This window comes from Mobula hypostoma, chromosome 19 (assembly GCF_963921235.1).
Source record: "Mobula hypostoma chromosome 19, sMobHyp1.1, whole genome shotgun sequence".
Taxonomy (NCBI): Eukaryota; Metazoa; Chordata; class Chondrichthyes; order Myliobatiformes; family Myliobatidae; genus Mobula; species Mobula hypostoma.
In genome coordinates this window covers 53,654,041-53,670,030 of record NC_086115.1, presented here as the reverse complement: position 1 = coordinate 53,670,030, position 15,990 = coordinate 53,654,041, and the positions used below count along the sequence as shown (strand labels likewise).

At 41.5% G+C, this 15,990-nt stretch overlaps 1 protein-coding gene across 12 annotated transcripts in view; it reads left to right on the top strand.

The window, feature by feature from the left end:
- The first annotated feature begins 341 nt into the window (after positions 1-341).
- LOC134359048 (uncharacterized) overlaps positions 342-15,990 on the top strand; it is a 279,403-nt gene continuing 263,754 nt past the window's right edge. For 11 of the 12 annotated variants that reach the window (XM_063071897.1, XM_063071898.1, XM_063071901.1 and 8 more), the window contains exon 1: positions 342-424. The gene's annotated coding sequence lies outside the window, so the exon portion shown is untranslated. The remainder of the gene's footprint in view (positions 425-15,990) is intronic. The other variant, XM_063071894.1, reaches the window with a different exon arrangement.

The window sequence follows — 15,990 nt, the reverse complement described above, 5'->3', positions numbered from 1 at the left end:
TATTTTATACTTCAATATGATATATTAGCCAGTATACCACAACCGAAATGCAGCTTGTTTTATTTTCCATTGCATTGAAAAATAACTCTTGAATGTAAAATATAGTCTGTTTACTGAGTTTCCCATTTCAGTTCTGCTTGGTAATCAGCTGACCCTCTGCTGTTCTTGACTGTCAGAATCAAATTGCCTTAGAAAGCTGACATGCCAAAGCTCTGGAGCTGCCGTGTCAGATTCTTTACACTTCAACTCGAGCAGCTAGAGTGTTCTGAACCTTGAGCCAACACACATTAATAGCACAGCTTCATGTGATATTCTGTATGCTAGGTCATAATAAAAAGGATATTGCAAAGTATAACACTGATTTTCGACAGCAGAATTGTTTACTAAATAAAATGTAATATGTATTCAAGAGCTAGTTGATCTGGTAAGTTAAAAATGATGTGTTCTTTTGCTGTGATTCAATACATGAGAATAAATATAGTTCTAGAGATACAGCAATGTTGTTTTTTTAAACGGGAAGAGTTGGGGGAAAGTACCATTTTACTACATATAGAGTTGTCAGAATTTTAGATGAAAATAGTCATTAATAATTTGCTTCTCCATTACTTTTAATGACTATATGTTTTGATCTTTAATTTAGGTTTTTGGTATCAATCTAGTAAACATTGTTGCTTTTGTAAATATTCTTGCTCTGGACAGTCTGCTTCACCTTGGTACTTTAGATCTCTCCAAAAGGTTCTCAAGTTTTGTAACTGCCTAAGATGTGAACTCTGCTGTTTCATCTCTGGAGTCGTTAATATGTCGCAACCATTACTGCATGGAATCATTCATTCCTTATGTGCCATGTCGTGTAACATAGGCATTCATGGTCTTTCCATGACCATGATTATTTTTAACATTTTTTTCCTCAGAACAGGTTTGCCATTGCCTTCTTCTAGGCAGTGTCTTTACGAGGTTGTTGACCCCAACCATTATCAATACTCTTCAGAGTGGTCGCATAACCAGGAGCTGTGATATGCACCAGCTGCTCATATGACCATCCATCACCAGCTCGCATGGCTTCACAAGACCCTGATCGAGGGGCTAACTAGGTGCTGCACCTTGTCTAAGGGAGACCTAGTGGAGGGGAGAGCCTTATACCTCCTTTGGTAGAGACGATCTCCACCCTGTCACCCTACTGCATCAAGTAGCACAGATACAGTACACCGAAAGGGAGAAGGGCATTGAAGGATTTGTTTTGATGTAATTGAATGGGAAGAGATTTCTGTGGAGCGTAAACAATGGTGTAGCTCAAATGAACTAATCAATAGGTTTTTAAGCTATGAATTCAGGGTGAAAAATTCATTGTATATGTGGAAATCAAACAGAAAACTTGAGCTGTGTATTAACTGTTGATTTTTTTCCAATTCTTTTAAACTGTGAATGCATGGTTCTGGCAAATCACTCACTCATAAAATTGGTTAGTACAATGGCAGATTATGAAAATTGAGCAATCAAAGTAGTCTGTCCTCTTGTAGTACTGATTTGACTGTTTGTCTCTGCTATTATGGGTTATAATTTTTTAGCTAATACAATGTTTGCTGTATTTTAAAAACCTGACATTCAGCAGTAGAAGATCTTCTTCCTCCCTCCACACCCCCACCCCCCCCCACAACTCCCTGCAAATGTTTCTAATGTAAGAAATGACCAAGATTTTGTAGGTTTGTTGATGATTCAGTTTGTCCTCATGTATCTCTAGTCACTTACGCGACAAGGGTACATTTCAACAACTAAAGCTGGGATTGAGTTTGGATTTCACATTACATGTTTTGTCATCCATATTTACTTTCAGAAGTGGATGGATTGGTAAATGATCCTCTGCGCCTCTCATGCAATGAGGAGGATGGAGGGGCCAAAAGAAAAAAGACAGACAGACGAATGGAGAGGAAATGCAGTCATGTGACTTAATTAATGTTGAGCATGTACCTTTATGTTCATAATATGTGAATAACTGCTCTGTTTCCTACTATAAACTTGAAGTGCAGAAACTATCAGAAGCATCAGCCTCTGTAGACAAAGCTACTGGAAAAACTACCAACTTTTAACAAAATCAGTTCTTTAAATACTTTTTGTTTGAAACTCTAGATGGGTCTCCTGAATCTTAGAGAAATACCAAGCCTTTTCTGGCAAGCAAGACAATCTGTGCGTCACTGCCGTTTGCCTGTCTGATTATGGTGCAGTGCCTTTGGAGGCTCCACCTCTTCAAGGAAATGGAGACTGAGATCTGTCTCTTGCTCCAGCCACTGCTGATATCTGTACTAGCAGCTGTATAGGTCTTTGTACATTTATGTTTCTTTCCCACCTCAGCTTCAGCAAGATTATTCTAAGTTAGGGCAGAACATTAGTTATGTGAATCAATAAGACTGTGGCATTAAGGAGATAACAGAAGCCAAAGGAATAGCAAATTCATCTCATTCTCCTTGGGCAGGAAACAGGTTTATCAAAGGGTTGCCAAAGTTTAAACCTTCCTAATGTGTAGGAGGTGATGACCCCTTCCATATCACCTTTGAGGCTCTATCTCAAAATGCAAAATTGTATCAAAACTCTGAGGGATTTCCCTTAATGGTTATGTAATCTGGGAATACTATAACAGCTAGTTGGGTGGTGTCACAGCAACAACCCTTGCATCCATTATCAGTAAGAACAAAGAACTGATTGTGGACTTCAGAAAGGGTACGATGAGGAAACACACACCAGTCCTCAAAAGGATCAGAAATGGAAAGAATGAGCAGCTTCAAGTCCCTGGTTGTCAAGATCCCTAAGGATCTAACCTGGACCCAATATGTTGATGCAGCTACAAAGAAGGCATAACAGTGGCTACATTTCATTAGGAGGTTAAGGAGATTTTGTATGTCACAAAAAACATTCAGCACAGGACTGAAGTAGGCAGCAAAGAGCTGTAAACTTAGTCAGCTCCATCGTCAGTACAAACTTCAGTAGGTATCCAGGACATCTTCAAAGAGGTGATGCCTCAAAAGGACAGCATCCGACTTAGAGTTCCCCCATCACCCAGGACATGCCCTTTTCTCATTACTACCACCAGGAAGGAGGTACAGAAGCCTAACGGCACACACTCAGCAACTCAGGGACAGCTTCTTCCTCTCTGCCATCAGATTTCTGAAAGGACATTGAACCCACTATTGAACTTCCTCACTATTTTATTAAATTTCTATTTTTTTGCACTAAATTAATTTAGCTTATATATATATATAAACTTACTGTAACTCAATTTTTCCCTTTAAAATGTACTGCATTGTACTGCAGCCACAAAGTGAACAAATTTCACAATATATGCCAGCAATATTAAACCCGATTCTGATCCGGTTTATGATTCTGACTACTCCAAGTGAATCCTAATGGTCCTTGTCATTTATCTAGACTTCAGACAACACTTACATTTTGTACCATCCAGAAGTACCTGGTCTCCACACCAGACCAATGGGTGTCTAGTTGGATACAAAGCCAAGCTCCAGATACCAGTCTCTGACTCCTATGGGAACACCATGCACAAGACCAGAAAATACAATGAGATTCTTGCAGTCTCCTGCAAAATATTTGGCATTGTCAATAACAAGGGGTTTGAATCAGGGTAGTTATGGCAAAGGCCAGTATCTTTTACCCTTTGATTACCAGGAAAGACTTAGACCAGGTGGAGACAAGTGCAGAGAAGATCAAAGCCAAGGATGGAGTTGAACAAAGAATCCTTACCAGAGGATTACTCACACTCCCACAGTCAAAACTGAGGGAACTTAAATAGAGAAATGAGATATGGCCCAGTTACTCTGATTACTAAAACAAGACACTGGTGGAAATAATCAGGGGAGGAGAAAAATCAGCACCTTGAGGACTCTGGTCAGACTGAAGCATGATGTTATCAAAAGAAATGATTCTGCTCCTGAACCACTATGGGAGTGCACTCTAGTATATCCCACATAGAGTCCTTAGAAAACAAGGTGGCTTATCATAGTTATTACACCTTGGCCATAACGTAGATGTAGAGTAGATGTGGAAAGGATGTTTCCCATGGTGGGAGAGTCTTGGACAAGAGGGCACAGCCTCACAATAGAGTGGTGCCCTTTCAAAACAGAAATGCGGAGAAATTTCTTTAGCCAAAGGGGTGGTGAATTCGTGGAATTTGTTGCCACATGCAACTGTGGAGGCCAGGTCACTGGGTGTATCTAAGGCAGAGATTGATAGGTTCTTGATTGGACATGGCATCAAAGGTTACAGGGAAAAGGCTGGGAACTGGGATTGAGGAGGAGATAGAAAAAAGGATCAGCCATGACTAAATGGCAGAGCAGGCTCGATGGACCGGGGAGCCTATTTCTGCTCCTATGTCTTATGGTCTTATAATGCAGAATCACCTTTGCTAGCAGGTTTACCATAGCAGGAAGAGGGAAAATGAATGGCAGAAAACAATGATATATGCCTGTGGAATTGCTGATCCCTCTTCGGTTCGACTGTGCTGCCTGAGCTGAATCACTGTTACCCTAGTAACGCAGGTTCTACAGGTTCATGGCAGCATGCAACCAGCACAACAATGAGGCTTGGGTGGATAAGTGACCAGTAACAAATACACTGAACGACTGCCAGGGTACGATAATCTATAAGAAGAGTAAGATTAAGCATTGGCGTTTAATATTGAATGATATTATTACCTAATCCCTCATCTGGCCACTTCCTATTTATCCATCCAAGTGTAAATATCGTCCTGCCTTGCTGCGTGCTGTTTTTTCTATTCTGTTATGAATGACCTTGAACATTGTGAAATCAGTAAGGAATATCATTACTTCTTATGAAGAAGGAAAGTCATTGATGGGATAACTAAAGATGCTTGGACCAAGGGCACTGTCCTGAGGAACTCATGCATCATTTTTTATGGGGCTGAAGTCTCCATCACAACCATTTTTCTTTGTGCAAGGTGTATTTACCAATGATACTTGTTGCATTTAGTTTAACATTGGTATCGCACTCAGTCAATTTTGGCTTGACATGAAGAGCAGTCACTTTGACCTCAGCTCTGGAATTCAGCCCTTTGGTCCATAAGACATAGGAGAAGAACTGGGCCACTTGGCCCATCAAGTCTGTTCCACCATTCCATCACAGCTGATTTCTTGTTCTTCTCAACCCCTTTCTCTTGCTTTCTCACTGTAACCTTTGAGGCCCTGACTAACCAAGAACCTATCAACCTCTGCTTTAAATATGCTCAATGACTTGGCTTCCATAGCAGTCCTTATTTTTGGTCCAATCTGGGCATAGTGAGTAAGCAATGCTTAGGAGGAATGTCAACCATATCTTTTATCGTTTTGATAATGATTGAGAGAGGAGTAATTATGCAGAGACTACCTGTCTGGAATTGTTGTGCTTTGAGGCCATTTGGGCAATTTTTTACATGGTCAGGGAAACATCAGTATTGTAACTAGACTGGCACAGTTTGGGTTGAGGTGCGGTTAGTTACGAAGTGCACGCCTTCAGCATATGGGCTGGGAAGTTGTCAGATCCTTATGTTCTTCCTGTGTCCATTGTTCTCAAATGTTTCTTGAGATCTTATGGATTAAAGCAAATTTTCCATTGACTGATTTCTATGATGGCAGCAACCTTCACATAACCAACATGGTCTGAAATAACCTGTGGTCTAAAATGAATCAGCCACTTAATATTTGTGGCTGAAGATAATTGCAAAAGGATCAGCAAAACGTCTGCCACTCATTTGATGAGCAGTCCGTTCACTAAGGATGGGGGCGTGCTTGGACCTACTCAACCTACTTGTTATTTAACTTGACCCAAGATATGGTTGGTTCTGGATGGGCAGCTTTTCTGCCAGGATGTTCTCCAGACCTTCTGCAGCAAACTGAAAATGAAAATAAAGAAAGCGGCTTTTTTCTGTTACGCAAAAATGTATTCAGTTTACATAAGAGATGTGGGCTTCGTAGAGTGGGCCAGCATTTATTGTTTATCCCTAGTGGCCCTTGAGCAGATGGTGATGAATGGCCTTCTTGAATGTGATTAGGGAGAGAGGTTCAAGATTTTGACTTAGTGCTGGTGAAGGAACAGCAATATATTTCCAAGTCAAGATGGTTTTTGACTTGACGGGTAACCTCTACATTGTGATGTTTCCATATTTTTGCTGCCATTACCCTTTTGTCCGGTGGAGGTTGTGAGTTTGAAAGGTGCTGTGTAAAGAGTCTTGGTGAGTTGCTGAAGTGAATCCTGGAGATGGTACAAACTTCGGCTGCTGTGCATTGGTGGTGGAGTGAATGAATGGTTGTGGCGGTATCCCTATCGAGTGAGCTGCTATATCCTATATGGTGTTGAGCTTCTTGAAGCTGCGCTCATACACGCAAATTGACAGTATTCCATCACACTGCTCCCTTGAATAAAAATAGAAGCAGCAGTAGGCTATTTGGCTCCATGCACCTGCTCCAGCACTGACGATCAGAGCTGGTTTTCTCCCTTCATCACTTTCCGCACTAATCTCACACCTCTTTCATTCCCTTAATATCCAAAAATCTATCGATGGCTGTCTCGAATATATGCAATGACCCCTTGCTGATGAAAAGCAATGAATTGCTACCTTGAGGTGGAAACGTTTCTTTTCATCTCTGTCCTGTATAGTCAACCCATACTTTGAGTCTGTGACTCCTAATTCTCACCACACCAGCCAGCAGAAGCTGCATCTCTGCAGCTTTTGAAAAAAAATTATATGTTTCAATTGTATCACTTTAAATTTTCATAAGCAGAAGAGAGTATAGATCAAGTGTACTTAAACACTCAAGGGACAATCCCCACCCATCCCAGGAAACAATCTGATAAAGTTCTGTTGCATTCCTTCCATTATGTATCCTTTCTTAGGTGGGGAGATTGAACCTGTACAGGCGTGGTCTCCCAGGTGCTCTATATAATTAGAATAGGAGTTGGTCACTTTTGTAGTCAAATTCTCTTGCTATTAAAGTCCTACATACTACTAGTTGCCTTCCTGGTTGTCTACATATCCATTAACATGGAGTGAATCTATTTCAGAGGAGTGATTGAGGAGTGTCTGTAAAAGAAAGTTGGTCATTACATTAGGAATGACTTTGACCATGGAATGACTGTTGGAACCAGATGAGGTGGTTTGAGTACCCCATAACTGCTCAATTTTCATGTACAGCAGTCTCTAGAGTTAACAAGAGAATGGTGTGAGAAACAATAAAAACATCTAGTGAGTGGCAGTTTTGTGGGAAAAAAATGCCTTGTTAATGAGGTAATCATAAACAAGAGAGAATCTGCAGATGCTGGAAATCTGAACAACACACACAAAGTCCTGGAGGAACTCAGCCGGCCAGGCAGCATCTATGGAAAAAAGTACAGTCAATGTTTCGGCCCAAAATGTTGACTGTATTCTTTTCCATAGATGCTGCCTGGCCCGCTGAGTTCCTCCAGCATTTTGTTTGTGTGTTGTCAATGAGGGAGATCAGAGGACAATGGCCAGACTAGTTCAAATTGACAGGAAGGTGCCAGTATCTCAAATAACCATGCATCACCACAGTGGTATGCAGAAGAACGTCTCTGAACACACAACACATTGAACCTTGAAGTGGATGGAGTACAGGAGCAGAACACCATGAGCGTACACACAGTGACCACTTTATTAGGTACAGGGGATATCTAGTAAAATTGCCCCAGAGCTTATAATTAAGCACCATCCAAAAGCATCTACCAGTTCTCTGTATCCTTCAGCTCAAAAAAGATTCATGAAGTTGATGAAAGTAAAAGCTAGTAACAATGCAGTTGTCAAGCATGGCAACAGAGACCCAAATTAACAGATCTTTCAGTATATACAGATTTCTTTTTCTGATCCATTGGCTGCTGTCCTCTGTACCTGTTTGCTACCATTTGTATGTGTCCCTGATAGGCGTGTAAAAACAGCAAGGGCACAGTATGATTCAGTGGTGGCATTGTGTTTAAGTTACTGATCTGGGAATACTGATGCATGAGTTCAAATCTTAACATGGCAGCTGTCAAAGATCTGGAACTTGAACAACTGTTACCCTTTTTAAAGATGACTGCAAAACTACCAGATTGTTGTTTATCACTTCTAGTCCACTATAGTCTTCAGAGAAAGGAATCTCTTAACTTTACTGGACTTTACGTGGCTCCAGAACTGCGGTAAAATGACTGAATCATAACTTCAAAGATACCAACCTTACGCACTTGATATTTGAGGGCTGGCTTTCTGCTTTTCCTCGCATTTCTCTGAGCTTTTATCAGCAACAGGTTACTGGGAAAATTATTATTATCATTCATTTTGTAGTGGTTTCCTTAAAGATAGAATGCAATATGTCTGTAATTATTTTATAATTTTAAAATACTATAACTTTAATGCAGAACATGGAGCAACGCAGGCTGGTCCTGTGCCTAGAGTTTTGGATGCAAAGAAGACGCATAGAATATTATTTGTTTGCTTGTCCAGTCTTTTCTCAGAATCTCTTCCAAAAATAGCTTTAAGTTCCATACTGAGTGGAATGTATAATCCTCTTTGGAGCCACTTTAAAAACAAACACTGTCATATGTTGATTCAGTTTAACTATGGTAAATTGAATTTGTAAATTGGTTTATTATTGGTGCAGGTACCAATAAAATATTGTTTTGCATATCATCCAGAAAGATTGCTTCATCATATCAGTGAATTGAGGTAGTACGAGGGAGAACAACAGAATGCAGAACAAAGTATTACAGCGATAGAGAAAGTACGGCTCAGACAAACAATAGCGTGCAAAGCCATAATGACGTAGATGGTGAGGTCAGGAGTCTGTCTTATCATATGAAGTTTTATAACAGAAACTGTCCTTGATCCTGGTAGTACGTGCTGTCCAATGTCAGGGGAAGGGGTGATGAGAGAGAATTTCAGGGGCAAGTGGTGTCTTTGATTATGTCAGCTAATTTACCGAGGCAGCAGGAAGTATAGGCAGAGGCCTAGGAAGAGAAGTTGGTTTCCATGATAATAGACAATAGACAATAGGTGCAGGAGTAGGCCATTTAGCCCTTCGAGCCAGCACCACCATTCACTGTGATCATGGCTGATCATCCACAATCAGTACCCTTTTCCTGCCGTCTCCCCATATCCCTTCACTCCGCTATCTTTAAGAGCTCTATCTAACTCTTTTTTGAAAGAATCCAGAGAATTGGCCTCCACTGAATTCTGAGGCAGAGCATTCCACAGAACCACAACCCTCTGTGTGAAAAAGTTTTTCCTCAACTCCGTTCTAAATTGTCTACTTCTTATTCTTAAACTGTGGCCTCTGGTTCTGGAAGGGAAGGGAAGGGGATTTATAAACTCTGGGGATTTATCAACCTTCAGTCCCATCAGTTTACCCAACACCATTTTGTGCCGGATGCAAATTTTCTTCAGTTCCTCCGTTACCCTAGGTCCTCTGGCCACTATTACTTCTGGGAGATTGTTTGTGTCTTCCCTAGTGAAGACAGATCCAAAGTACCTGTTCAGCTCGTCTGCCATTTCCTTGTTCCCCATAATAATTTCACCCGTTTCCGTCTTCAAGGGCCCAACTTTGGTCTTAACTAATTTTTTCCTCTTCACATACCTAAGGAAGCTTTTACTATCCTCCTTTATATTTTTGGCTAGCTTACCTTTGTACCTCATCTTTTCTCCCCGTATTGCCTTTTTAGTTATCTTCTGTTGCTCCTTAAAAGTCTCCCAATCCTCTGGCTTCCCACTCATGCTTGCTATGTTATACTTCCTCTCTTTTATTTTTATACTGTCCTTGACTTCACTTGTCATGATGTGCTGAGCTGTGACCACAACTTGATTATGAAACAGATGGTCAGATCTGCCAAACTGCATCAACCTGTTCTGCTCAACATTATGTTCTCTTCACTAATATTATCTCAATGAGATTTACTTACTGCCTTTGTTCTTCCCATAATTAGGTTTTGGTTCTATTGCATCACTGTGATTACTAAAGACTACCGACTAGCATATAGGTTAAACTAATTTTAGATTTGCACATAGCCTTTAATAATAATAACTACATTATTTTCCAGATTTTCCATATTATAAACATTTTAAACTGTTATCTACATTCATACAAAAGGTACCTGTAAGAAATATAAACTCAAGAGATTCTGCAGATGCTGGAAATATGAAACTACACACACAAAATGCTGGAGGAACTCACCAGTTCAGGCAGCATCTATGGAAATGAATAAATAGTCCACATTTTGGGTCAAGATTCTTCTTCAGGACTGGAAAGGAATGGAGAAGATGCCAGAATAAAAAGGTGTGGGGAGGGGGTGGAGGCTAAGCTAAGAGGTGATAGGTGAAGCCAGGTGGGTAAGAAAGGTAAAGGGCTGGAGAAGAAGGAATCTGAATGGAGAAGATAGTGGACCATAGGAGAAAGGGAAGAAGGAGGGGCACCAGGGGGAGGTGATAGGCAGGTGAGGTAAATAAGTAAGAGGCCAGAGTGGGGAATAGAAGAAGAGGGAGGGGAAAAATTACTGGAAGGAGAAGTCAATGTTCATGCCATCTGGTTGAAGGCTATCGAGATGGAATCTGAGGTGTTGCACCTCCATGCTGAGAGTGGCCTCATCATGGCAAAAGAGGAAACCATGGGCCGACTTGTTGGAACAGAAATGAGCATAGGAATTAAAATGGTTGGCCACCGGGTAATTCCGTTTCTGGCGGACCAAGCGATGACGCTTGACAAAATGGCTCCCCAATTGATGTCGGGTTTCACCAGTGTAGAAAAGGGCCACATTGGGAACTCTGGATGCAACAGATGACACTAACAGATTTGTAGGGGAAGTGTGGCCTCACTTGAAAGAACAATGGGTCCTGCATGGAGGTACGGGAGAAGGTGAACGGGCAGCTGTAACATTTCTGTCACTCGCAGGTATATGTACCAGGAGAGAGATTAATGAGGAGGAACGAATAGACAAGCATTCTGGTAATTTTTTTTGTTCTCTTTCCCTTTACTCTTCTTCTATTCCCCACTCTGCCCTCCAACATCTTCTCTTCACTTGGCTATCACTCCTGCCTTCCCTTTCTCCCATAGTCCACTGTCCACGCCGTTCAAATTCCTTCTTCTCCAGCCCTTTACCTTTCCCATCCACTTGGCTTCACCTATCACCTTGTAGCTAGTACTCCTACCCCTCCCCTCACCTTTTTATTCTAGTGCCTTCCCCCTTCTTTTCCAGCTGTGAAGAAAGTTATCGGCCTGAAACATCAACTGGTCATTCATTTCCATAGATGCTGCCTGACCTGCTGAGTTCCTCCAGCATTTTGCATGTTTTATCTGCATAAAATAAGTTTTATAACAATGTTTCTCCTAATCCAATCCTGAAATGACCAGATTCCCATATATTCTTCACAGAGCACAGAACTTTCTTAATGGGATTACTAGCACTAAATATAGCAGTCAATGGCTTTGGAGCCATCAACAGGAACATAGCAGAGTGTCAAAAATCTGTGTTAATAATCCTTGATTGAAGACTTTCTTGAATGATAATGTTTACTCAAGGAATGTCTTGGAGTGGTTGTAATTAAGTCAAATCGAGGTTTGTGGCTGTACAGGAATACATTTAGAATAGCTAAGCATCTCTCAGGGCAAAAACATTGAAATGGATTCATTTCAGAATGTTTAAGCTTTCTTTAAGGAACATAATTTATTCATGGTTTGCAAGTTTCAATTGCACATTTGAAAAGACAATTACTGCACATATCCATTATTTCCATAACTGCTTCTTGGGATACTTTAGGTTCAAAAATGACCTGTTCTCACTCCATGTCATGGTCCGGTCCGTGAAGTCTGCATTCCGGTTCACTGTCCGGTCCATCGACCCTTGCTCCAGGTTTTCCTGTCTACCCTGTTTCTGTTCCTGTTGAGCACTAATTGAGGCAGCTGATGCTCGTTGGGGCTGGCTGCATAAATACCTCCAGAGACCAGGGCGTGGTTGCTGGATTGTTCTTGTCCTTACTCCTTGTATCCCTTCCCCTGCATTCTGTTTCCTCGCCTGAAGCCTTGCCTTGTCTTGCCGGTAATTCTCACCTCGCCTAAAGTTCTTGTCTCACCTTGCATTGCCTGAAGCCTTGCCTTGTCTTGCTGGTAACTCTCACCTCGTCTCGCCTGAAGTCTTGTCCTGGAGCCACCCTGTACCTTTGCCTTTGCCGGGTAAATCAGGCCAGATTGCCATTACCCTGTGGTGGGTCCTATCCCTTGCCTCCATCGGGTAAGCCAGGCCAGATTGCCGTTACCCTGCGGTGGGTCCTGTCCCTTCCTGTCCCTTGCCTCCATCGGGTAAGCCAGGCCAGATTGCTGTTACCCTGTGGTGGGTCCTATCCCTTCCTGTCCCTTGCCTCCATCAGGTGGAGATCCGTGCCCTACCCAGATGGTCCGCACCCTGCACAGGAGTACTGCGCACTGTCTAGGAGGAGTTTCAAGACCTCAAGTCTCTTGTCTCCAGCCTCGCCTCAAGTCTGAAGACTCCAGCCTCGTCCTGCCTGCCAGCTGGAGTCACGTCCTTGCCTAGTTCTGGGGTCCGAGCCAGAGGAAAGACCCAGGTTCTGGGTCCTTGTCCATTCTCTGGCTCGGAGTCCAAGCCAGGGCTCCTAGCTCTCTTGTCCAGTCCTGTACCGGGGTTCCCGGTTTTCGTGTCCATGTCCTAGCCCTCACCCTGTATCCTAGTCCTGTCCCTAGTACTTCAGTGTCTGTGTCTTGCACTTGGGTCTGTTCCCAGCCACCACCTTATGACACTGCAGTTCTGAGAAGTGGATGATTCCTTTTAGTAGGGAGTGGCCATATCACTCCTGACAGAGGAGGTTCAAGACGTTTGCTGTAGTATTAGTACATGCTCACCCACGAGCACATACACAAACACAGAGGAAAAAAAACAAGCAAGCACAACTGTACTCCAATCATCGGCATTGAAGCAGCAAAACCTAAACAAAGCAATTGCCGCTAGCCTGTGACCACTATGGAGTTGTTTTACTTGCACGGCACCCTCAGCTCAAATGAAATAATTGTTCCAGACAGTTGAATCCTTTATTTGATCCATTATTAGCAATTAGCAAACATACAATCTCGAACCGATGAACTTGAGTGTACCCATGTAAGCCAAGTATTATTCAGCGATATTCAGCGGTCAGTAAAAGATATGATCTCCACCGGCCCCAAGCTACAAACTGCCGCTAAATAAGCAAGAATACTTAACTTAGTCCATTCACCTTCACCATGATCCACTTGTGTGACTAGGTACCATGATTAATGCACAACACAGAATACAAAGCAGGTAGAGAACAGATACATGACTCCTACACACATTACTAACTTTACAGTGCACAAAAAATCATTCATTCTGCAGAAAAATGTGCTGACATGAAATGTGCAGAACATATATATATATATAAAAAATATAAAGCCTGAGAAACATTCTACAGTCAATAATGTTGCCTCTCCATGATTCCATGATCAGCCAACAGAGATCCAGGTTTGGGGTAGATGCAGATGACTATATTTTTTCACACAACTAGTTACAGAATCCAACTGTCACAGATAAGAATTTGGCACTGACACATACAAGAAAAGATTTAAAGGGCAGTAGAAGACTGTTACAAAAAAAAGCTTGACATCATCCTTTGAGCTAATTTTCCTTCAAAGGAAACATTGCCCTGGTGGTATTATTTCATTTGTTCTTTTTAGAACACATTTATCACTTGGTAAATATTTTCTCTGTGAAATCATCTGTGTGAAGTTAATTCACTTTGTTTTTGCTTTGAAATGTAAAGTTAATCCAACGAGCAATCATTTAAATTTGTTCAGCCCACATGATTTTTGCTAAGGTTGTTTCATTTACTCAGCTGTTTAGATTATTAAAGAAGATCTTAAAGAGGTAGATAAACCAGATCATAAGGTATTGGCTGTGATTACTCGGATTATCTATAAAAAGGCAATCATTTGGATACCACATGTTCTGCCAAGACTGAAGCATAGATATTTATTAAATAGTTTTTTGAATTGATGGAGTGAAATACTAATTGACATTTTTTTGAATGCATGTCAATATAAATGAACAACTTCCCATTTTGTTATAGTTGCCTGATTTTTACTAGCAGTAGGCAATGGTGAGGTAAATATTTAGGAAGTAGCATGTATATCATAATCCCAGTAAACTCAATGCAAAACAGCTTGCTGGTAATTCAGTTACTAAAAACACAATGACTACATTTAAAATAATGTCTGAGTTTAACGTTTGGGATAAAACTGAATTAGAAACAAACAATCCTAAAATGAGGCATTGTTCAGTTGCACGTCACCCTGGGGATAAAGCTGTTTTTCAGTCATGTTTTTCATGCAGAGATGTTTCTCTTTCTCCTGCAGGATGGCAGGAAATTGAACAGGTGATTACTGGGGGTGAGGGGAAGAGTCTATATGGGTAGATTTTCTGTCAGGAGACAGGAGAAAAACGAAGCATAAATATAATAGAACACATATTCTCCAAGAGGCCTTCAAAACAAATAATACACAAAATCTTTGTTAAAAGTAACTTTCATCCCATATGACTATTAGTCACTGTACACAATGTAGAGGTGAAGGTAAGGCACTGCAATTTAACTTGTTTTCACCTCTGACACCATGCAGTCATGTGTCTTGGCCTGAAACATTGACTATCTATTCATTTCCATAGACGTTGCCAGACTTGCTGAGTTCCTCAATCATTTTGTTTGTGTTGTTTGGATTTCCAGCATCTTCAGATTTTCTCATAGTCATGTTTAAAGGTGGTTTTCAATCAGCACCTGGGGCCTTCTGGTATTCACATGTTCTAACATGATTTTGGCTGAAGACATACAAGTATGATTGGGACTTAAATGTTAGGGACACAATTACATAGTCTGATGAAGCTACTGAAATTGTCAGTGTGGCTAACAGAGAGGAAGAAAATTCTGGGCTGCAGGTGTAATGTAGAACTCCAAGGCACATGTAATGGAAGCAATAATGCTTAAACATAGAAACATAGAAAACCTACAGCACAATACAGGCCCTTCAGCCCAAAAAGCTGTGCTGAACATGTCTCTACCTTAGAACTACCTAGGCTTACCCATGGCCCTCTAATTTTCTGAGCTCCATGTACCCATCCAGGAATCTCTTAAAAGACCCCATCGTTTCTGCCTCCACCACCATCGCCAGCAGCCCATTCCACACACTCACCACTCTCTGAGTAAAAAACTTATCCCTGACATCTCCTCTGTACCTACTTTCAAGCACCTTAAAACTATGCCCTCTTGGGCTAGCCATTTCAGCCCTAGGGAAAAGCCTCTGACTATCCACACGATCAATGCCTCTCATCACCTTATACACCTCTATCAGGTCACCTCTCATCCTCCGTCGCTCCAAGGAGAAAAGGCTGAGTTCACTCAACCTATTCTCATAAGGCATGCTCCCCTATCCAGGCAACATCCTTGTAAGTCTCCTCTGCACCCTTTCTGTGGTTTCCACGTTCTTCCTGTAGTGAGGCGACCAGAATTGACGACAGTACTCCAAGTGGGGTCTGACCAGGGTCCTATATAGCTGTAACATTACCTCTCGGCTCTTAAACTCACTCCCACGATTGATGAAGGCCAATGCACCATATGCCTTCTTAACCACAGAGTCAATCTGTGTAGCAGCTTTGAGTATCCTATGGACTCGGACCCCGAGATCCCTCTGATCCTCCACACTGCCAAGAGTCTTACCATTAATGCCATATTCTGCCATCATACTTGACCTACCAAAATGAACCACCTCACATTTATCTGGTTTGAACTCCATCTGCCTTAAACTGTAGTGTTACATCCACCCTTGACATCTGAAAGCAAACTCTTCTCCAAATGTTAAATGTGAGCTTGAATATTTCATTTTGAGATTTACTATATTGTATTTTTGTTGGCCTTTGAAGATGTGATACTGGAAACATAAACTA